General features: G+C 33.5%; 1 protein-coding gene across 3 annotated transcripts in view; it reads right to left on the minus strand.

Moving 5' to 3' along the window:
* Positions 1-24,709, minus strand: part of LOC145277650 (uncharacterized) — a 67,271-nt gene extending 42,562 nt beyond the window's left edge. The window contains exon 1 of one of the 3 annotated variants that reach the window (XM_080129247.1): positions 24,635-24,709. The gene's annotated coding sequence lies outside the window, so the exon portion shown is untranslated. Of the gene's footprint in view, positions 1-850; positions 1,051-2,987; positions 3,581-24,634 lie in introns of those variants that run through there. The other 2 variants (XM_080129248.1, XM_080129246.1) reach the window with 2 other exon arrangements.
* Positions 24,710-25,003: the final 294 nt, after the last annotated feature.

The following is a 25,003-nucleotide window of genomic DNA, read 5'->3' on the forward strand; positions in this document are numbered from 1 at the left end:
TTGTATAAATTAAAAATTCTTTTCCACGACTCTCAAGAGAACAAAATAGTGGTTCCTCGAAATGATATATTCAAGTATTTACCATATTTTTCACTTAATTCACTAAATTGAATTTAAATCAACATATGTTGTTATTTCTGATTTAAATAAACAAATATAAATTAAAGAAATAAATACTAAAGACACGCTTGTTTCGATATTTAATTTAAATCAAATTCAGTAATCATACTAAATTTTATACAGCCAATATTTTTTTAATTATTTGAGATCAAGTTTTATGATTCACGTCAACTAATGTTTAATCTAATACCAAATTACAAATTCTCAAGTTAAAGGAGACGGTTCCCTTGTTGAAAAACACACATCTAAAGAAGGGCGGAGATTACATCGGCCGAAAAGATAAGAATAACAACCAGGATAAGAATACTGGTTCAAGTTTGCTCTGTTTGGATTTTAAAAGAACATCCTTATTTATTTATTTATTTGTTTGTTTTTGTTTTTTTTTTTTTAATTTATACTTCTTATAAATCTGGCCGAAAATAAAATAAATAAATAACCTGTTGAAAAATATAAATTTAACGTCATGTGGCGTGGAGAAAAAAAGGCTTGCATATTTCATTCGTTTTTGCTGTTGTAAACATTTTTAAAAAGACATTCAAATAGACTAGTTTACGCTTATTCGTTTGTATTATATGAACACAACAAGATCTCGATTAAAATAAACCTTTAAAAAACGAAGAAAAAATATACTCGCAATCGACCTCAACTATTTGTGTTGTTCATCTTTGATGGGTTTTTTCCTTTAGCTAAATACAGTGTTGTATTGTGTGCCTATTTTTCATCCACTAACCTTTTTAATGTCGCACCATAATTCCTCTGTAATGGTGTCGGAGTCAGATGGTGACTGTTGTTCTAATAAACAACTTAGTTTGCAAACGGGAGGGCAAGAAAAACAAATGAAAATGACGAATACGCAGCAGCACAAGAAAAAACATCAGTTTGAGAAGTGTAGGTTCACTATTAATATTAAAATCGACCAATTCCGGAATGAGCGAATGAAAAAACGAATACACATTCCTATCTCCGCGCCGAATTCTGTTCCGCGCTACCAACAAAAAAAAAAAAAAAAAAAAAAAAAAACAACCTTTCAAGTTTAATATTTTTTGCTGTTTATTCATTAAAAATAACTACACAACGTTTTATAGTTTTTATTTATTTTTGTTTTCTCATCGGTTAAATTTAATTTGGTGCTCAAAAAGCATCGAATTTAAATTTATTGCATAAATTGAAAAACAAACATTCAAATAATATTGTTCCATTTTTTTTATTCGCGGTCAAAACTTAAAATCAGTTTTAATGTTAAACAAAAAAGTTATTTATCAATTTTTCATGAAAAATGTTATGTACTGTGTTTAAAAAACGGTTATTAGAAAATAAACTTAGACATATTAAAAAAAAACGGTTATAGAACCCAACAAACTTAGAAATTCTTATTACTTTTCTAATTAGTTTTAACAAATGATGTGTTTATAATCTTATTACATATTATTATTGCTTACAATTATTCAAACTTCGATTATTTTTAAAAACTAGTTAATAAAAAATGTTATTTTAAAAAAACAAAAAACTAGTCGAATAAAGAACAATAAACGCGATATAGTTGTAAAGTTGTGTAAGAGTTCTCTCCCTTAAATCGAGAAATTTTTTACCAAAGAATAAAATTATTCGAAAATTCTTCTATTATTTAAATTCACCGTTGCTGTTTTTAATTTTTTTTTTTTTTTTAATTGACCAATAATCGATTTTCTTTTGAAAATGTATCCCAGTATTCTTTTTAAGTGGTCGATATTCAGTGATTATAACTATTAATTATATGTGGATTTTATTTGTTTATCAAGTTTTTATTTTTAACTCACCAGAAAATATTACCTGAAAATCTTAAATCTTAGCGGCCAATTAAAACGGCATTCCTTTTCCAGCTATATAGCAATCATTAATTTGCATATAGTTAGAAACTAAAAACATTGTGTTGTTTGTTCGTTAAGAATAGTTAGAAGTTTAAAAAGCTTCCTATTTGCTTTTCTTTCACCAACACGTGGGCATATTTAAATTAACTCAATTTTGGTGTGCGTGTAAGGAAATTATTTCTAAAGCTAAAAATGAAACCAATTAAATTTTTAATTCGTGCGTACTATGACAACAACCAATCGAGTTGATATCAGAATGGAGTATAATTCTGTTCGGTCTCGAAAGAGTCTGGATCTAACCCCCTCCCCTCCCCTCCCAGGAATTACCTCCTCCTTGACTGGATCGGTGTGGTGGTCGCCTGAGACGACTTTGCCAAGAAATGTCGATGGTTGCGATCACGGAAACTTTTGCACAGATCCAGAGAGGTGCTGGATTCCATAGGTTAAATTCCTCACATAGAGAGTTTTTCTGAAAAAAATGGGGGGGGGGGTCGGGGTAGATAAACCCGCTAATCGTGTAAACACAACGAACGAGGAAACTGTTTAATAAGATGTTTTTATATATCTATTTTAATTATTTGGCAGAGTGAATTGATTTCGTAGAAGGGAAAGAATGTTTATTTGAAAAAAAGCACAAACCCACGTAATTTTTTTTCTTTTTAACAAACAAAATAAAATACGTGGGTATATTTTAAATTTGTGGTGCTAAATGAATATATAAGAACAATTGAAACCTTTTTTTCTAATATTTGCAAGCTCTAATTACACGACGATTTTAACTAAACTAAAAAATAAATACGTTGCAATCGTTGCATGCATACATTTTTGGGGATGCAATGGGTAAATTACAATATTATTTGAATGCAACTGCACAAATCGCATTAAGCAAGTTACGTGTACATTTTATGCAATAGTTAAGAAACAAAGTCGTTTCTTTTTTTTTTTTTTTTTTTCAAAATTTAATCGTGTTAAAGATGCATTTAAAAAAAAAATAGGAATTAAATAAAAGTTAATACTTGCCAGTCTTTGTATAATAACGATAATTATTCGCGTACAAAATCACTGCTGGAGATTTTCTTAACGGTCGACGTCGACTCTAATGTTTACTTCAAACGATCACTTGACTATTTGCAGCGAGAAGCCAGTCGTTCGTCTTCCGTTTTAGATGTTTTAAATCTCGACCTTTAGAGAAGGCGGGGGGATCGGAAAGACAACCAAAAAACAACTTTAGAACTGTTGTTTAATGCTGATGTACACAAAATGTACTTTTTTTTTTCTTGATTACTAATTAGATTACAATACGTGCGTCGACATGTGCTCTATTTAAAAAGAACGTAAAATGATCGACGCTTCGTAATGTCAGATGATAGAAATAAAAATAAAATCAATGTTGGAGATTAGGATCTGTAATTTTCCTTCCTCAAATTCGTATATCTGATAAACAAGACGAACCACAAAGTATTTCCATTGTGTGTTTACTTTTGCTTTACTTCGTTTTCAAAACAGAAAACAAAATAGTTAGCTTTGAAGCTTCGATAATGTTTAATAACGCTGCTGAGCTTAAAAGACTGAGTATTACTCAGACTGAACGTTGTTGTAAACGGGTGGGCCTTGTTTTTGTTTTGTTTTTTGTTTTGTTTTTTTTCCTCCTATGAACAATTTAACGTATGCTGTAGTTAATTGGGAAATACTAACTAAAATACTCATACTTATGCAGAGTATGGAGCGTAATATTTCTTTTAGATACGATTTTCAAGTTAAACTGAATTTTTTACAGTTTCTTTTGTTTATCAAATTGTTAGTAGAAAGTACAGAATAGTTAAAAAGGCTCCCTCTCACTATATTAATAATAAGTTTCTGAATAAAAACGTTATTATTTCAGCACGGTCTGTATTCTTCCTATGAGCATAAATACTAAAATGGTTACCACTACAATATTTCCTAAAAGATTTGTTATAAAGAAAAATTAATTTTCTTCTTAAACTTTCTTGGCCCAAAGGCCAAGCAAGTCGTGAAAGTTTCTGTTATTGTTCTTAATTTTAGCAATCAAAATTGAGCAAAGGTACATTATAATTAACAACAAAAAAGATGAAAAAAAAAATTTACAACAAATAACGGTACTAGTGCACTTATTGATCTGTGCTGAAATAATACCGTTATTATTTTAAAAGCCGTTCTTAACATGGGGAGGGGAGGGTGTTTTGCAACTATTCTATACTTTAACCTTACAATTGAATAAGAAAACATACGATTTAAAAAATAGCGTGGATCAGTAAGTGCTCTAGCACCCAAATAACTTTTACAAAAACACAAAACAATATAATATTTTATTGACTTACATATATTTGACATGTTTTGTAAGCGTTTTTTTTTTTTTTTTGAGATTTTGTATTGTTACTCCAAAGGCTTGTAAAACTCGAGATTCAACATGGTGCCATACTTTTATTGATGTGGAGGTTCTATGTTTTACAACTGAAAAATCTAAACTTATACGAAAGTATAACTAAAACTGTTACCAAGCAGTCGAAAATTAAATTTTCGACCGATCTGTATATTTTTAACTTACTGAAATTCTTTCTAAGTTCTTATTTATTTCAGAATACTTTACACTATACTGAAGATTTTGACCTCATGTGGTCATGCCACTTTGAATCCATTTTTATAAGCCTTCTAGGAAACGATACAAATCTGAAAAAAACAAACACAAAAATGTGTAAAAACAGAGAAGCTATGCAAGTCGATAGAAGATTATGTACTCCTGCAGAATAAAGACCAAGCTGAAATAATAACATTATTATTTAGAAACTCATTTTTAATATGGGGAGAAGAGGGTGTTTTCTAACCATTCTGTACTTTCATCTAAAAATTTAATAAACAAAAGATACCATAAAAATTGAATTTAAATCCTATCTTAAAAATAACACGCTTTTCTTGCATTTGGTAATAGTTATGTTTTGCTTTTTTACACACACACTTTTTTTTTAACTTATAAATTGCACCATTGCCAAAAATTGATGTGCTGTTTTCTACTTGTGAGTCACTCAAGCCCAAAGGCCATTCAAAGATAAGGGTTAATGCCGGGTGAACGGTGAGACAAACACTTTGTGAATTGGTTGAAATTTGCCAGAATTTGATTATTTGAAAGAGGATGGCTAGACAAAATTGTTCACATTGAACTTGAAAACAATCATGTTATTACAATAGAAAAATGCGAGCATGAAAAGTAATATGGTTAAGATTTAAATATGGAAAAATAAAGGACTAGTTGTTAAAACTGGAAAAGAAAAAGACAAGATATTCTAGTAAAAAATTTATAATTAAAATATTGCAGCATTATAAATTTTTTTGTAATTCAATTTACCATTATATATATAATCAATTCTTAATACTGCAATATTTTAAGTAATAAATTTATTATATTTTTTACTAGAATATCTTGTCCTTTTCTTTCCCAGTTTTAACAACTAGTTCTTTATTTTCCATGTTTAAATCTTAACCATATTACTTTTCATGCTTGCATTTTTCTGTTGTAATCCATGATTTTTGCAGGCTTCCAGTAAATTCACTTATTCTTTGTTTAAATTCAGTCTTATTTCCCCCCCCCCCATCCCATAAACATAACATACACATATGTAAAACAATGTACAGCACTCATTTGCTTTCATTCTCTGTTTCACTTGTTACTTCTCATTTCCTGAAAGCAGTGAATTAGTAGCAACACTAGTCACTGAAGCGACATGGTTGCTATGGAAACCAGTCATAAAAAACGTTGCTCACCTCCTTACGAATTTTTACGATTTTGAACACCACTGAATTCATCATAACTTTTGTTTTACTGAACGAAAATTGAATTTTCTTTTACAATATAGCTGAGAAGGTGATCTATAAACTGTAATAATTGTTTGAAATTTGGTCGAAAAATGAATGAGCGATGAAGCTTTAAAGCTGTTCTAAATGACTGAAAAGGCCACTTAACCATATATTCAAACACTACCATGTTTGAATGATAATCGAAACAGGTAGGTCTTTGAAAGAAACTTTGCTCATGAAAGTTCTGTTTAGTTTTAGGTACACAAGGGAAGAAAGGGAAATTATTTACAGTGGTGATAGCTAGACGAGTTTCTGCTGTGAATATTTTACAGTAGGAAACCAGAGATTGAAGCTCAGTCGAGCATTTACCATGTAAATAACAATAGAGCAGAGAAAGACTAGCAAGATTACTTTTTTGAGAAAGAGGCTGCAGAGGAGAGATTAGAGCATCATCCACTAGATTTCAAATTTGATTTTGGACTCTGTTAGATGTAGAAGAAATTCTCCATCTTAGGGCATATTTGACTGCTACATAAAGAGATGAATGCATTATTAGAAAGCTACTTTCTGGAGTGGTAGAATGATCAAAACAATTGTCTGTTAACCTTAGAAACATTATATATATATCTTTGAATTCAATTTATGAATCTCCATCCAATTCCAAAGCATTCTGTGACATTTTTTTTAGAAATTAGAGCAAATAAACTTCATGAGTCACAAGATAAGATCAAACACCTCAAGCCAACACTTTCCTGGCTAATACAAAGAAAAAAGAGTTTTTCCTGTTTACAATGCCTCCTCACGGAACAGAGTTAGACATCAGGGTCATTTTTTTAACGTAGAGAAAAAAGGAACAAAAAATTAAAATTTTCTGTCGTGAAGGATTTCTCCTACACTGACAGAGAATAAGAAATTGAAACTTTGATATTGGGCCGAAGGCCAAGTTCAAGAAAGTGATGTGATAGAAATGAGACGAACTTCTATGTATTAGCAGTATGTAATGAAAACCGTTATATGAAAGGAAAAAATGAACCTTTTTTATAACAACAAAGAAATTTATTTAATTATCCACACTGTTCGATATAGGTGTAAGAAAGCTGAAGAAAGGAAAGATAGAAAGTTTGGTGCTTATTCAGATTGGCACTTATGGCGGCAATTAAAAGTAAAGAAAATACAGTAAAAAGCTTGTATGATGTACATACCTGTCATGGAATGAAGATAAAATATTCCAAAAATTATGTAATTTGATCAAGTTGTTATCTTTTTTATTTAAGAAAATCAAATTTTATTCAGTGTCCATAAGGGGGGGGGGAGAAGTAGTAGCGATAGTAAAATCAAGGTCAGAGAACCGATTTTCATTTCAAATTTTTTTGTTTTTTGGATGATGTCGGAAAGACAACCAAAACGTAAAATTTAAATGCAAACAATGATTTATTAACATAACATGTATTTTTTTTTTTTTTTTCAGAAAATGAAATTTTCAAAATATGAAAACAATTTTAGAAAAGTTATTTTATATAAATTAAAAACAAAATTTAAAGAATATTAAAATGGCTTCGGCCTTACTTAGTAAAAAAAAACAACAAATTTGTTTTTCAAAAATAAAAACAAATTACTTGATCAATTTTTGTGATTTTTGGAATATACCATCTTCATTTCATGACAAGTAGGTACAAAATAAAAATTTTTCGTCATTTTTGTTTCTCGCCATAAGTGCCAATCTGAATAAGCACCAAAAGTTCTTTGAGATCAAGAAAGTCTGTTGGCAGCTATTTTCAGGCGAAGATAGTCAATGCTTGAGTGTTCAGTGGACAAGAACAGGAGAGAGAGAAGAAACGTTTTTCCTTGTCGCTTTCAGGGTTTTTTCTGTTGACCAACTGTGATTCCCAAAGAGGCTAAAGTAGTTCTTCAAGGGACAGATGGAATCAATACTCCATGCAAGCTGATTTGTGAGTGCGTAACCAAATCACCTAGCAGGGATATTTCTCAGCAAGAGAAAATAAGTCTTTATTCATGACAGCTACAATGTTATATTAAGAAATTTCTCATGAAGCTGAAAAATAAAAATGTGTAGCAATACACTGCAGACCTTGGCAAAAAAAGAAAGGCATTGAAGTGATGATAGTGAAAAAAACACTGAACAAGGATCTTACCTACTCTCATACAAGAGCCAATTACTCCTCACCGATGTCCAAGAGAGCTGTCTTACAAAAGCCAAGAATCTCCTCAATAAGGTTATCCCCTCAAGCAATCTCTTTTAAAGAGGAGATTTTGTTGGTTCAGCCATGCTGCACATCGTGACATAGGAGAGCTCATCCAGAAAGCAATAACTCCAGAACTATTTCAAGGTTGGTATAGACACTGAGAGGTCAGCAGAAGATGTGGTTACTCACCATCAAAGACGATGTTGAACCTAGCTCTAGTTCACAGGTCTATGATGTTTACCACTGGTTCTGGGACTGGCTACCCATCACTATCTTGGCTGCTGTGAATCGTCATGTGTGAGGTCTGTGTTCATCTGAGATGCTGCGTGTTCTATGAGAGGAGCCAGCTCAACTCATCCTGGGTAAATGTTGCTTCAAGTTAAGTCAATAAGTTCAATTGAGCTGGGAATGCTCTGATTCTTAGAAGAAAATAATTTCTGCCAAGACAGGATCAGCCACACAACGTGTAGAACAAGAAGTAGCTATATATATTATTTTAATTGGAATTCATTATTGAGATGAGTATTATTTATATCAATTTATTTATTGCGGACTATTATCCTCATCTTTTTTAGTTGTTGTTTCACAACGTTTCGGCCAACTATTCCTCTGGCCTTCGTCAGGTGGTAACCGCGACGGATAGAAACTCTGAATCTCCTAACTGCATTCTCAGCAATTGCAGATAATAAATGTGGATTTATAAGACCAAAAAATCCACCCTTGATCGCCCTTCAGGGCCCGTGGCGCAGTTGATAGAGACGTTGAATCTCTACGGCTCCAGGTGAGAAATGTCTGAAGATAGCGGTTTCAATCCTACCTAAAACTAGCCAGAGGCTTACTTGACCAAAAACGTGGTGAGACGACAACAACTATGGATGGCAGTAATTGCTGAGAACGCAGTTAGGAGATTTGGAGTTCCTATCCATCGCGGTTACCACCTGACGAAGGCCAGAGGAAGAATAGTTGGCCGAAACATCATGAAACAACAACTAAGAAAGATGAGAATAATAGTCTGCAATAAATAAATTAATATAAGAAGTAGCTAGTCTACAGTTAGCATGAAGTATCGGGCATCATGAAGACCAAGTTTCCTTAACCTGTTAGTTGTGTTGCGCACGAAGACCATGTCATGCTATCCCGCATATTTAAAAAGGACTAAGACTTAATTCAAATGATTATGCTGAATCGCTGCTGATTGTTCTCAAGTGCTGAGTGGAGAGGATGGTTACAGAAAGGCTCTACCTCTGACAGCAGAATTCAACTGCATGCAACACCGCCAAGAAAAGCTAGAATTGGCTGTCTGAGAACTCCTATGCTGCTGCAGGGTTAACCTCTGGTTTGGTTATTATATATGAATCACCACAAATGAATGATGCCTTACTGATTCTTACTCGATAAGAGAAGATAGCTTTGCAGTCGACTTTATGAATAATACAGAGCATAACCGAAGCCGTTTAAAATAACTATATTTAGAAAGTCTTGGTAGGAGCCATGAGTTACGTTTTTTTTTTTAATTATTATTTAGGTTATTGTAGATTGATATTTGAAATACCTTTTCTGGAAATTTTGGAAAATAAAAACGGTAGTATTTGCAATGTTATCCTTGTGTATACACAAGTGTGACTTTATTTTATTTTTATTTTTTTTTTAGGGAGGGTTTTATCAATTTTTCAAAAATCCAAACATCTGGACTTCTATATCACTTGATTGCCACCCCATGAACTATTTTTTTTTTTTTTTATATATATTACATTTTCACCCCAAACAAGGCAAATTGCCACTTTGGTGTAGGGGGCTACTATCAGGGGCAACAACTACTGGGGTACTATGTAGAGATTTGGGCAGCAACATGTCGGCTCACGTTACACTTGAACTTCTGCACGTCAGTACTGTTGGGGAAGCAGGGACCTGGAATGGAATTCCAAAGTCTAGTGGTTCTGGGGAAGAAACTATTGGAGTAGAAAGATCTTTTACATCTAGGGATCTCTACAGTGTGGGGGTGGGATTTAGCAGCCTGTCGGGTTTGTCGAGGGTGCTCACGTCGTGGGGGCACAAGTGATTGCAGTTCGTCAGAGCATTCACCACTAAAATACTTGTAGAAAAGGCAGAGGGATGCAACATTTCGTCGATGGGACAGAGGCTGAAGCTTAGATGCCAGTTCAGGGCCTATCAGGTTTGCGACTCTCTTTTGAACCTTATCAAGGAGCGAGAGACTAGTAGCAGATACACCAGCCCAAATGTGACAGCAATACTCCATACATGGGCAGATGGTGGCCTTATAGAGGTACAGCTATTATGTGTGGAGTGCAATTGGGAAAGATTCCAACTGTTTTGGCTGCAACATCAAGTGTAACAGAGAGAGCAGATGCACATATGGCAGCAGCAGACATGTGCAAATGACCAAGCCGGATGCGCAATGTGACAGTAAAGATAAAAAAGACACACATGTTCAGAGAAAGAGGTATTCTAGACATGTTCGAAATATGAGAGAGCAGAAACAGACATATTAAACATGTGGTCCGAGAGCCATAGGGAATGATGTGTCCTAAACATGGCTGGACAAAGACAGAGTGCCACATGTTCAACATTCCAGAGTCTTGTTAAGCACATTGGAGTATGAGAAAACTTTTGAACAAGAGACAAGGCTTATTCTAGAAAGTACCTGTAAATAAATGTCTGCCGTTTCAATTAAAAAAAAGTGAGTCGAATTCTTTTTTGTCTTTGTTTCCTTGCGACTGTCTGCATACAACATGTGGGTCCTGAGTGTTGACATGTAATGACTACGTTTCACAAAGATGAACTGATTAGCAGAATTAGCCTGATGAAGGTCAGCCTGAAAATCATGGCGGAGGCTCAGAATGGCTTCTTTGATTGAGCTGTAGTCAGCAAAAGATCTTCTAAGAGATGCATTTTGAATTTTAAGTATCCATCAACTATTGGCCAAGATATGACAATTTTTTTTTTTTTCCTTTCTAAAAAGTATCAAATTTATTTTAAAAATCCTGTATACAGCTTGCTTGATGATAAATGCTCTAATTTTTAGATGAAAAGAACTACTGCCAGAACCAAAAACTATTATGTGGGTATGTTAAGTTGTTGTCCACTGTTGTCAAGCACTGGGTGGAGAGACTCTGAATCCCATCATTCAAAAGCCAAGTTAGTCTTTATCCACTGGAAAAACTTTGCCCTATATCAAATTAAATTGCAAAAAACAAACACAGACAACTATTTTAGTAATAAAAAGGAATAAGAATGTGAACATGTTTAGTCGAGTACATAGATGCATAGATGACGAACCAGTGACGGAGAAATATGTAGTTCGGGGCTTAATTAACCAAAATTTATTTTCTCCACTTGGAAAAATGATTGTTTCTTTAAAACAGGGGTTCATATTGAGAAATGAGACCACTTAAAATCCCATAGAATTAATGTCCATCTGGGCAGTAAGTTTTTATGTCCAGTGATAAAATAGTCTTTAATTTTCAAGTAGGCTAACTAGGTGGCCTACCCAAAATGATATCTGTATATATCCAAGCAAAAAGGAGAAGAGGGGAGCAGTTTGGTCTCTGCTGGTCTGAGAGAGAGAGAGAAAGAGAGAGAGAGAGGGGGGTATGGGGGAGCTTTTGAGTCTTAAATGGATGAACTGTTTATGTTTGGTTAAAAGAGATGTTTGATAAGATTGCAAGTCTGTCATGTGGTAGAGAAACCAAATATCATTTTGAACCTCTCAAAATAAAACATTGACACGTGTCTTATATTGAGTTGCGAATTTGTTTGGAAGCAAAATCCTTTCTGTTACAGCATTGACCGAGACCACACGATTAATAGTACGGTCAATGTTGAAATGAGGCATCAAATTCAGATAAAGATAACAAATACGATTGTCACAGCCTGAGCAGTGAACCCAACGTACCCAACTGCATGTTCACAAGAAGACAAAAAAACAGAAGAGAACACAAATAAGAAGTGTATGAAAAGGAACAAAGCAATGGACATTCTGGTGGGATTTTATTTATTTGTTATGAAAATTAAAAGCAGATGTGAATAGCATAGAACATTTTTTTCTAATTTCATTGGTTTTTATACGTCTGTGATTTCTCTTGACTATATCTGCTGGTTTGTGGACACACTGGAATCGGAGGTGTACACCCTAGTCTTGCAGGAAATGCTAAAATTATTAGCTGATAAATATTTAGGATTTCAACTGGTGAGCCATGCTCATAAACTATGAATCCCAGCCAACAAATGACAATGAGTTTTTCTGAGGTAGAGGCTGCCAAATTGCAAATTGCAAAGAGCCACATTAAATGAAAGATAATGGATACCGCCATGATGAGTAATGTCCACTCTTATTTTGCTCCAATTGTCCTCTACATAAAGCTTTCTCCCTTTATCAATGTATAAGTGAAGAATCACAGTCAATTGTACATTGGGTTTTTGAAACAATTGGATTCTTCCATTTGGCAAAATATGACTTACGTTGGTTAATAGGGCGCCAATTATTCACTGGGTACAACCAACTTGCATCTTTGATGATTGATTCAACAGCTTCTTGTGTAGCCTCAGTGAAACCCAATTCACATCCATTCACACACCAACCATGTCTTACAAGATCATCCTATTTTACTTTGGTCAGTGTTTCTATTGTTATATATTTAGTCTATATAATGAGTGTATATGTAAATATTTATGCTCGCCTGTGATCATCTCTAAGTGTGTTGAATGTATGTGTGTCAATACGTGTGATCCTCTAGTGTGTATAATGTTTATAGTGGTTATGTGTGTGTGTGTGTGTGTGTGTGTGTGTGTGTGTGTGTGTGTGTGTGACTATTTACACTTATATACTACACAGATACAGTTCTCACAGGACACATAAACAGTTCCTTATGGGACGAAAAAACACATTTGTTTGCTTGGCCCAAGACAAAGGAAGAACATACCTTTTTTATAGTCACAACACATTGACGTATCATTCTGGACATGCCCTGAAAATATAAACCATCTTCTCTTCTGAAAACTCAAAACAACCAAATTAGATTTCACACATTTAATATTTATTCATGGTTGTGACTTCTTTTGTTCTCGGAGGGCACATCATTTCTTTTTGGTGATTACATCCCAGTGTCTTCCAAGATGACTTTCATGACTGTCGACTCCAGATTCAAGCTGGCATTTCATTTTCTCAAATCCTAAGCATCTTAAATCGTTTTATTTTCTAACATTCCTCTTTGTTATCGAAACATTTTCTCCGAAAGTTTCCTGTTTCATAACATCTAGATTTCAATAACAATAATAATAAAAATTGCCTTGGTCACTTGGCAATACCTAGCAATGCTAATATATAAGTTAACACTATTAGCAAAGTGTCCAATCTCATTGCAATTGAAGCATCACAATTTTGACCACAACCTTCAGGTGCTCATTCCATCTGACCATCGCATTTATAGTCTCTGGCCATATTACCCTGAACTTGTAACAGAAAATCTCTGTTCAGGAATTGGTTTTAAGCAAAGTTTCAACTTCACTTTGATAAGACTGCGATCATATCTCTTGCGTTCACTTTCACTCATTTCAGCAAATCTCTCATGGTCAATATTTTAATGTTCGTGTCTGTTGCAACTCAATTGAGACATTTTTGAAAAACCCTATCACAGATGCTAATTTTATCGCAATCTTGAGTGCACATCCAGTGAATCCTGTCACTTCTGCAAGTTGCCATTTATGTTTATTATTGCATGCATTCATGTTTTCTCTTGCTCATCTAACCAGTTTCAGTTTTGAATAAATGGAGGAGGCCACATCTGCAAAAGCCAGGTTCAATAAGGTTGAAGTTCATCTGATGATCGTCATCCATCTACAAAGAGTTTTAGTGGGTCCATCTCCAAGTACCTCTATAAAGCCACTATTTGCTCATGCATGGAGTATTTTTGCCACATCAGAGCTGATACTTCTGTCACTGGTCTCTCATTCTTGGACAATGTTCAAAAAGGAGTTACCAACCTAAAAGGTCCCACGCACTAGCAACCGAACTCCAGCTTCTGTCCCATCGCCGCAATGTTGCATCTCTATGCTTGTTTTACAGGTATTTTAGTGGAATGTGCTTTAATGAATTCAAAGCACTTGTACCCCCTTGACATAAATACGCTAACTAACCAGCAAAATCCCCCTCCTGCACTGCCGTAAAAAAAACTTTCTACTGAAATATTTTCTTTCCTCAAACTGCTAAACTTTGAAATTCTCCTCCGGTCCCCTGCTTCCCTGACTGTACTGACATGCAAAAGTTCAAGTGTAATGTGAACAGACATCTCACTGCTCAAATCCCTGCATAGTATTGATGTAAATTTGATTTCAAATAGTAGACCCTTACATCCAAGTGGCACTGTGCTTTGTTTGGGGTGAAATAACAGTAAAAAAAAAAAAGAAAAAAAAAAGCTAGCAACATCTTCTATTTTCTAGAGATTTGCCACCAGTCACACCTTCCTAATAAGGTCTTCATCAGCATGGAAGGGTTTTATTATATCAATACTGAGCTTCACCGTTGCATTTTTGAGGAAGTCTACAAATTAGGAGCAAACTGAAATAGTTTGAAAGAAAAACAACATATACAAAATCCAAGATGATTTTCTAATAGGATATAGACACACACTCTGTAGAAATTGCATTTTTGAATATTTGCTATACTTCAAAAAGCAGTATATATATATATATATATATTTTCATGTATGTACATATATATATATATATATATATATATATATGTATATATATATATATATATATATATGTATTATATGTATACAGTAGTGTCCAAAACTAAGGGACAAAATTTTAAAACCTAATATTTGTTAGAAATAACAACTGTGAAAAGTTGAAATTTTGACAAATGGTAGTCGTTATCATCCATAATAACATACTAAAATTTGAATTATTTGTAAAGGATAGAAAAAGAATTATAGCAATTATTTATTTATCTTCAAAATAGGAACGTCCAAAATTAACAAAATTGAGAAAAATAATATAAACAGCCAAAAACACAATAAAAATACATGTACAATCAATATTTAGTAAATGAGCCCTTGCTCTCAATGACAGCTGCACATCTTCGACTACAAGAACGAATCAGTTCTTGACAATCCTCAATACTAATTTTAGACCATTTTTATTAAAGCTTCACCCACAAATCCTCCGTGTTAGTGAGATTTCTTTCCATAGCTTTCACTCCTAATGTCTTCCAAAAATTTTCTATTAGATTTAAGTCAGGACTTTGCGGTGACCAATCCATAATTTCAAAATCTTGCTTGCTAAGGTAACTCATTACCACTTTTGCCTTGTGACATGGGGCTTGCATAAAGGTAGCCCTATTGAAACCTGAATTCTATATGATTAGCACAACATGATCTTGAACAATGCTTTTATACATCTGCGTGTTTACATAAGTTTGTAACCGGATAAGAGGCGTTGTACCTTGGCTAGAAAACATTCCAAATACCATGACGCTTCCGCTCCCAAACTTGACAGTTTTCTTAGTACACTTTGCACTTAATCTTTCACCAATACGTCTCTTTAAATTGTTTTCCCATCATTTCCAAATAAATTAAACTTGCTTTCATCACTGAAAATACTTTTGCCCAATTTCCATATGTCTAAATTACATATTTGTTTGCAAACTCTAATCTCTTCTTATTCTTCAAACTAACAAGTGGTTTCTTCCCTGGAGTTCGATTAAACAGCCCTATTTCTTGCAGTCGTCTAGAAACAGTCTGTCTCGACACATTAACACATGAGGTACTATTCATAACCCTTTTAATTTCTGTGCAAGACTTAAAACGGTCCGTTAATGACATAGACTGCATTATTCGATCTTCTCTTGCCAAAGTTTTGAACAGTCTGCCGGTTTTAAAGCACTAACTATTTTGCTAGTATCATTGTAGGATTTAACAACCCTGCCTACAACACTCTTGGAACGTTTCACTTTCTTTGAAATCTCTCCAATGGTGTGCTTTTCCTTGTGTAGCTTCACAATAGCTTGTATCACAAAGTAATCAAGATTTTGGCGTTTCGCCATGGTGCCGGCTGATGCAAATTTACAAATGACTAAGTAAAACTTATTCTTTAGAGGAAATCAAAAAATTTGAATAGAGCATACTGTTTACATTGTTTTTCTCAATTTTGTTTCTTACTTTTGGACGTTCCTATTTTGAAAATAAATAAATAATTGTTATGATTCTTTTCTATCCTTTTCAAATGATTCAAATTTTAGTATGTTATTATGGATGATAACGACTACCAGTTGTCAAAATTTCAGCTTTTCACAGTTGTTATTTCTAACAAATATCAGGTTTCAAAATTTTGTCCCTTAGTTTTGGACGCTACTATATATATATATATATATATATATATATATATATATATAGGAGAGTATTTCTTCGAAACTTTGCAGATTAAGGACTATCCATTTATGTAGTGTTTCCTTTTCAGATTAAATATGTTTTTAACTCATTTCAAAGTGTTTTTTAACATATTTTATTAACTGTTTGCTCATATATATATATATATATATATACTAGCAAAGATACCCATGTGGGACTTTGCTGTATGCTTCAGTACCTGCTTTGTGGGCACCCTTGCAATAAGTGGATGTTATAAAAGCAACTATTACTTAAGGTGTTTAAAAAATTTTAACTCCTGAATGACTGAAATCCAACAATGAACTTTAAAGCAAATAAGCTATATCAAAGTTGACACTTATATTGTTACACATAAAAACTGAAACAATTAAAAAGAACCACAATTTGTTTTGTATCACAAACACATTTTTATCAAAGATATAGCAAAGATACCCACGTTTAGCGCAGGACTTTGAATGTTATAAGAGCAACTGTTGCTGAAGGTGTTCAACATTTTTAATTACCTCCTAGAATGACTTAAATCCAACCATGAACTTTAACGCAAATAGGTTTTATCAAAGTTGACACCCTTGATTGTTACACATAAAAATTGAAGCATTACAAAGAATAACAATTTGTTTGGTATCATAAACACATTTTTATCAAAAATAAATAATAAATAATGAATGAAGATATCACATAGTAAATTTTTCATGAAAATAAATTTGAACTCATTGCTTAAATTTTATCCAACACATTCAATACTTAAAACTTACCACAATCAAGATCATATCATTTTTTCATCATATCCTTTTCTAGAACTTTTTATTAAAGAGTCTCGTGGTAGACTACATTTCTGCTGTCTTAATTTGGAGCCAGAATATAGAGTTTTTCTGAACTTCCTGTCTGGCTGGTGGAGACGTAGAACATACTGTGACTGAAGCATTCTAACATCAGGTCTACGTCAATGGTTTTAAATGTTTGACTTCGACTTTTATTGATGCTCATTGCAAAACACACCTTTGGCACCATGGTGGCAGCTCCCGGAATAGTGGCGAACCCCAACTTGATGTGCACCATCCCTAGGAGGAGAAATTTATGAAGAGCCGCACCAAATATGACCTTAACTTTTAACCTTGATTTTTTTTTTAACAAAGGAACCACCACTTATCAAGGCCCAGAGGCCACTCGAGGAAAAGGATTAAGGAGTGTACAGTAGTTAAAGGGATAATATCATAGTAATCATTAGAAGCGTAAATTTGGTAAATTGGATTAAGGAGAACGGCTCATCAAGAACTTGTTTACTTTGGACTTGAAGACGACCACATTGTAGTAAGCTGGAAATGGAAGAGAGTTTCACAAGTGTGTAGTTCTAAAAAAGAAGCTTTGTTCATGGAATCTACATTTAGGTTTAGGCACAGATAAAGAGTGGGGGAAATTATTGATAGTGGTTTCAGCTAAACGAGTGTTTCTCATGAATGTTTGGCGAGGGAGGACCATAGATTGGAGCTCAGATGAGCACTTCCCATGAAAATAATGATAAAGCAGAGACAGACTCGCAACATCTCATCTGTTGCAGGGAAGAGAAAAGGGAAACCTTCACTAGGCTACGAATTCTATTTTGAACTCTTAAGGCAGGATAAGTCTTTCTAGCAGCTCCTGCCCATATGTGGCAACAATACTCCATCTTTGGACGTACCTGGCTCTTATATAAGTAGAGAATTGCATCAGCATGTAGATATCTACTGGATCAATAGAAGGATCCCACCATTTTTCTAGTGACCTTCGCAACAGATTTGATGTACATGTTCCATTTCAGATCCGGAGTAAAGGTCAAGTCCAGAAGCTTGTCAAAAAATGGAGCCTCCCCAAGAAGAGAGCCATTCATTTCAATTGATGCCAGACGAGAACGTTGATAATGTAAAGATAGAAGCTTGGTTGTAGATGCATTAAAAGTAATCAGCCACTTTTTTCCCCATTGTACCACATACTCAAGATCAGAGGAGAGAGAATCAGAGAGAACTTGGTCATTTACAGCCTTTGATGTACTGCCATAGACGGAGTGTCATCAGCATAAATGTCTATGAATGATCTAAGGATGTGATTTGGAAGATCATTAATGCAGATCAGGAAGAGAGTTGGACCCAGGATGGACCCCTGAGGGACTCCAGCATAAATACTATGAGCTTCTGATTTCTGCCCATCAACCACTACTTTTATGAACCTATAAGAGAGAAATGATTTAATAATAAAAGACTTTGAAAAATGGTGTGCACCATCTCTAGGTCGAAGACCATCATCATATCAGGTTTGGTCATGATCGGTCTAATACTATGAGCTGTAGGAGAGTAGATATACATATGCTATGATCTTGACCTTTACCTTGGAAAATGGTATGCATCATCCCTAGGTGAGGGATCGTCACCATGCCAGGTTTGGTCATGATCGTTTCAGTGGTGTGGGCTGTAGGAGAGAATATATACATAGGCTATGACCTTGACCTTAGCCTTGAAAAATGGTGTGCACCATCTATAGGTGGGGGATCATCATCGTGCCAGGTTTGGTCATGATCGGTCTAGTGGTGTGAGCTGTAGGAGAATTGTACATACACACACACAAACGCTACTACTTTATATATATAACTAGCCTGGGTGCCCGGCATTGCCCAGGTGTTTGGAGGTGTAAGAAAAAAAAAAGTGGTAGTAGGCAGGCAGGCTCGAACCCATGACGCGAAGGCGGAAAAGAAAGTGAAAGAAAATCTGATGTCTTACCGCTACGCCATGACACAACCGGAAGTGTTAAGCATTCAAATTTAACGTAATCAATCAAAAAGATGACTTGCAGAGGTGGCGTTGCTTTTAAAGCTCCCATGAAGGTCGTTTTTAATGTGAGAGAAAAGCAGCTCCCCCAAAAAAGGGGCACTCTAGCAGTATCCAAATAAATAGTAATTGTCGCAGTATGAAGGGGTGATTTACAGTTAAAATTAAAGTTTTGTTATTAGATAAACACGACATCAGTTCAAATTTGGTGGCCATTTTGTTTTGTATCAGCTTTTTTAACATAACATCGACACTTTTCAATTTTAGGTGCATTTTTAATGGAAATGATTACTAGCATGCTGCCCGACATTATGCCTAAATATGATATTTTAATTCATACAGTGATTTCATATTTATTATAAAGCAAATTTTCTATTAATTATTATATTGTACCCAATATATACAGTAAATGATTTTGGTTCCATTGACTGGCATCAAAACCAAAACATTCAGCACTTCAGCCATAGTCGTTATCTACCGTTTCAGCCTTGGTCAATACTGTCTGAGCTATCGCCAGATGGGAAAAAAAAAGGTTAAAAGTTAAGCAAATTCAAGATAAAAATGTATATGTACGCATACTCAGAAAATAGTTGATTCACCCCTGCCAAGGTCAACTGCATTTTTTCAAATTTGACTCCTTAGCAGCTAATTTTTACAGACTAAAAACCAAATTGAAAGTGTGTTACAGGTCTAAATACCTTATAGATCAAATTTCAACTCTGTAGAAATAATATTCAGGGATGATTTTGTTAAAGATTTCGCACACACACCAACAAGTCCATTTTTGTGTACATAAATATTTCTGTGTGATAAAATGTTTTCATCCTAAGGTCTCTGAAATCATGCAGAATGTAGAAACTATGCATAAATAGAATTCAGCATAACAGTGAAAAAGAACCAATCGTCTAATAAGAAACCATAAAAAATGAATAAGTAATTAATTAACACTATTTTTTATAAAGAAATATGCAAATTCGTTGATTTCATATAGTGACCAAACACTACTAGTTCTCATCACTACACGACTAGATACAACTAGCTTCATTACACAATCAGATACAAGCCGTCACTACATGACCAGAGATAACTAGCTCTCCATACACAGCTGGACAAAACTAGCTCTTCATATATTTTCTTGTTGACTTTGAGACATGCAAAAAAATAAAACTGGCAGCACTCTTTTTCACTGATGCTGTAATTCACACCATTTCTTAAGTTCAATGTGCTCTCTTAGTTGACAAACATTCAATTTCTTGTCTACTGCAATTCGTCTTTTTTAATGCAGCCACTCCTCTCATACGCAAATTCCTTTATATTTTTAAAACTACATAGTAAAAATTAAATTTTAATAGGTCTGGTAAGAATCATTTGTTGTATATTTTGTTTTTGTTTTTTTTTGTTTTTTCAATTTCTCAACCGTTAGGATTGTCAAATTGAAAATCCCCATGAAATTTCCCTCTTTACATCCCAGCAATGATGATGTCACAATTTACAATGATTTTCACCCTTTTTAATGCAATGTTTATCTAAATAAGCCGAAATCACACAAGTACAAAATATTTAAAGAATGTTTTTTCCTGTGAGGAATAGAATAATAATATATTTCATTCACCTAAATTATTTAGATTGAAACGGGTTTCAGGATTATTTTTAAACAGCGCATTTTTACTTAAATTATGTTTTCATGGGAAAATAATACAAAAAGAAACGTGAAATACTGAAATAAAATCTCTCTGTTGGGATTAATTTTATCCAAGAAAAAAAATTTAATTCTCACATGTAAGAATATGGTAACAATTCTGTGGATAAGCTCTGAAACAGAAATATGGCAACAGTTTTTATGAGAAGGGACGCAAGAGTGCATAATATTTTACTGGGTGAGCAAAAATGGCATATAATGCAAGGAAAAAGGTGATTGTACAGAAACGAGATTAGGTTTGCAAAACTGTGCTTTATGAGAACTTATTTAGGTGAAGAGTTCAGGTAACATGTTGCACATGTGCGTCCCTCAATTCTGGCTCTTTTTCTGCAAAGTGAAAGCTTTTCTGCATGGACTTTCATTGAAATGCAAGCGGAAATTCAGGGACGGATGATGGTTAAGTCCTACTGCTGTCTAAGGCTCTATCGATAAGTAGCCAACCAGTTTGAGATAGTAACAGTGAAAAAGGAGTGGGATGGTTTTCTGTGACTTTCATCGAAGGCTTTGTCACCAAAGTTCAGCCACCATCCTGCTGGGTTCAAAAAGAGGCCGGATCACAATGTGCAAGGATTTTTATAGACTGGCTCACATGAGCCCCTAATGTAGTAGGGATTAAAATTCTTGTTAGCCAATTAATGGAGAACGAAGAGAAGTGGGGGGGAGATAAATTCCAATATCACCTGGGGAAAAAATAATCCCCATTTTTTAAATAAATTGAAACTAAGGCTATGAGCTCATAACTTGTTCAGAATTTTATTGTTAAAGAGGGGGAAGTTTATTTTAAGGCACAGCATAACATTAACATAATTTTATTTATTTTATTTCTTTAAATTTTCAACCAAAAAACAAAAAGAAAAGAAAATGGGTGAAAGTACAGAATAACTAACAGTGAAAAAATTGTAAACTTTAATGAAAAATGACTTATATCAAACGCAGTAGAAGTTAATTATCTACCAACCTGAATTCTTTTAATATGCTGAAACTGTTTTTAAGTCTTTTATTTAATTTTTTTAGTTTGTTTAAAGCAATCTTTACCCAATACGAAAAAAAAAAAAAAGATTGTCGCTTAACTGTTGCGAAGGAAGGAGGTTATGGCTAAAAAAAATAGTTAAAAAGTTTACTAAGTTCGAATGGCATCTTCACTGAACTTATGGTTACTGGAAAGGTAGGTCATTTTTTTTTACTATCCTTTTAGCCATGAAGCCACCCAACAGTTAAACATTTTTCCTGTGACTAGGAAAAAAAAATTTTAAATTAAAATTTTGAAACCAAAAAACTAAAAAATAGTTTTTGCATGTTATAAATATACAGATCAGTAAATAATCAAATTCTAATTGTTTGGTATGAATTGTTTTTTGTTTGTTTTTGAGAATTTCTTGACTGTTAATTATTTTGCAAATTTTATGCCCAATAAATGGTAAAATATTTTCTTGGCATTTGAATCTCCCCTACAAAAATGGTTCCTTATCCTTAACTAGAAAATTATAGCTTTGTTCTTGATTCGTTTATAATCTTGGTAAAAATTGTTGTAAGTTCTTCATGACAAAGGTGGCGGTTATTGAAAAAGTATAAGAGTCAAACGAAAGGGGCAAAGCCACAAAATCGTGACACGAGTTTATGAGGAGAAAAAAATTATGTGCATGCATTAAAAATTATTTTTATTTTTGTTATATATTATATGAGGAATCTTTACTAGTTAAAATCTATTAAGGAATACACATTTTGTATTGAGAAATGCACACTTTAAATATGTAAAAATTAGGTAAAGTTATCCAATATGGCTCAAATGGGCAGCCATTTGGGATAACATTATTCTTTACCTAATGTTTACATATTTAAAGTGTATATTTCTCAATACAAAAATGTGTATTTCTTAATAGATTTTAACTCAAAAAAATGCCTCATATATTATTAGGTTGGTGCAAAAATAATGTTTTTTATGTTCAGCTAAATATCAAAAAACGACATTATTTTTGCACCAACCTAATATTTAACAAAACCAAACAAAAAAATTTAATAATGCCTACAGAAATTTTGTTTTTCCTCGCAATAAACTCACGCTCTGATTTAGTGACTCTGCTGCCAAAGTCCATAGTTGGTTGCACTGGCTTGCTGGCAGGACTTCAGTGAATTTTTCAGATTTCCACTTAACTATTTGCGAACGCACTTTATTGTTTAGTATGCTAGTTTTATGAGTAAATGTGGCAGTCCTTGTGTTATATTCAAAGTGGAAAAATTATAAGGGTTGATTTCTACACTCGTTAAGTTCGATCCCCCCTCAAAAAACAAATTTTTAAATCGTTACTCGCTGCCAATATAGGAAAACACGAACATTGCAGGGAAACGAGAAAGCAAATAAGTCGAACAGTCCACCTCACATCTACACCACCTCCTAAAATATATTAGGAAAAAAATAACAGAATAATTTTCAAACTAAACATGGCGACTATATTTTTCCTGGCCATTTTTCACAGATACGATGAAACTTGCTAAAATATAGAGTTTTAAATGTTATTTTTATTCATATTTATTAAGGCAAGATAAGCTACCCTTCTACCAAAATAAATTTTTGTTTTTACTTACATTAAAACATTTACTTGGTTTGAAAAACAAATAGTGTCTAGCATTACATGAAAAATATCCACAAATCGACACCTAAACATTTGAAGTCTTGCTAATGACTTAAAAATAAAAAATATTGAACTCCCATCTATGATCCCCCCTTGCCAAACGTTTACAAAAAGCACTCGCCAAGCTACAACCATTATATATGATTTCCCCCTCTATTTGTGCCTAAATATAAACGCAGATTCCATGAACGAAGCTTCTTTCTCAGAACTACCCACCTGTGGAACACTGTTCCGCTGGCCTGCTTCCCGGTTAAATACAACATGGTAGCCTTCAAATCCAATGTAAACAAGTTCTTATTGAGCCGTCCCCATAAATAATCAAATTCTACCCATTTACACCATTAACAATTATTACACTAACACCTTACATTCATTAAACCTTATCCTCGAGTGGCCTTCAGGCCATGGTAAGTGGTGACTCTCAAGTAAAAAAAAAAAAGAATAAAATAAATAAAATAAAATAATGTTAGAAACCCACCCAATAAATGTCACGGTAACATTTATTGAGTGGGTTTGTAACATTTTGTTTTATTCTTATTTTTAAGCCATTATCGAAACTTCAAATATTTAGGTGTCAATTCGCGGCCATTTTTCTTGTTCTCAAGTAACGCTAGATACTATTTGTTTTTTCGAACCAAAATAAACGTTTGAAAGTGAGTTAAACCACTAAAAACTTATCCAGCTAGGTAGAAGAGTAACTTATCATTCTTTTGATAACATTTAATTGTTATAAATTAGTTTGTTTGTTTTTTTGTGGGGGGGGGGTCTTTTTACCACTTTTTCCTACCAATGTGTATTGTAAAACAACCCCATTTATTTTATTAAAACACGGTTTCAATAAATAAATATGATAGCGCCAAAAAATATTGCACTGCAAATAAATTGGATAACTGAAAAGGGAATTAACCCAAATAATTTTTCGTGATAATTATCTCTTTAGTGTAGTTTTGTTTGCGTTTTACATTTTTTATTTTTTATAAACCAAAAATAGGGCAATTGTATAAATCGTGATATTTTCCGTCCATCTTAAATCTAGATTATTTTCTTATTAGTAATAGTAAAAGTTTAGCAATACACTACAAGACTATCAAAACAAAAATATTTATTTTCGTACTTACGAATAGAATTGCGTTTGTCTTGAAGATGATAGACAGTGAAACGTGTTCATATAAGCAAAGATAGGAACGGTGAATATCGAAAAATCCCCTAATATTAAAATATGCGATAAAGAAATTGAAACAGTCACAGCTCTAAATTTCTTCCAGGGTCAATTTTAAAAGAAATTTACATGAGGGAGAGAACTCTACTAATAAATTCGAAAAAGTAACCAAAATTTTATCGAAATTGACTTTTAACACTCATTAAAAAATCTATGGTTGGTTCACTTATGTTGACTGTGCACACATAGTTTTCGTTTCTTTTTGCTGTTTGTTTTATTCGTATTGCCACTCGAACTTAAGGTTAGTGTTAGACTTAATGAAGAGCAT

Source organism: Euprymna scolopes, chromosome 6 (assembly GCF_053919585.1).
Source record: "Euprymna scolopes isolate OS-2025 chromosome 6, ASM5391958v1, whole genome shotgun sequence".
In the NCBI taxonomy this organism is placed as follows: Eukaryota; Metazoa; Mollusca; class Cephalopoda; order Sepiida; family Sepiolidae; genus Euprymna; species Euprymna scolopes.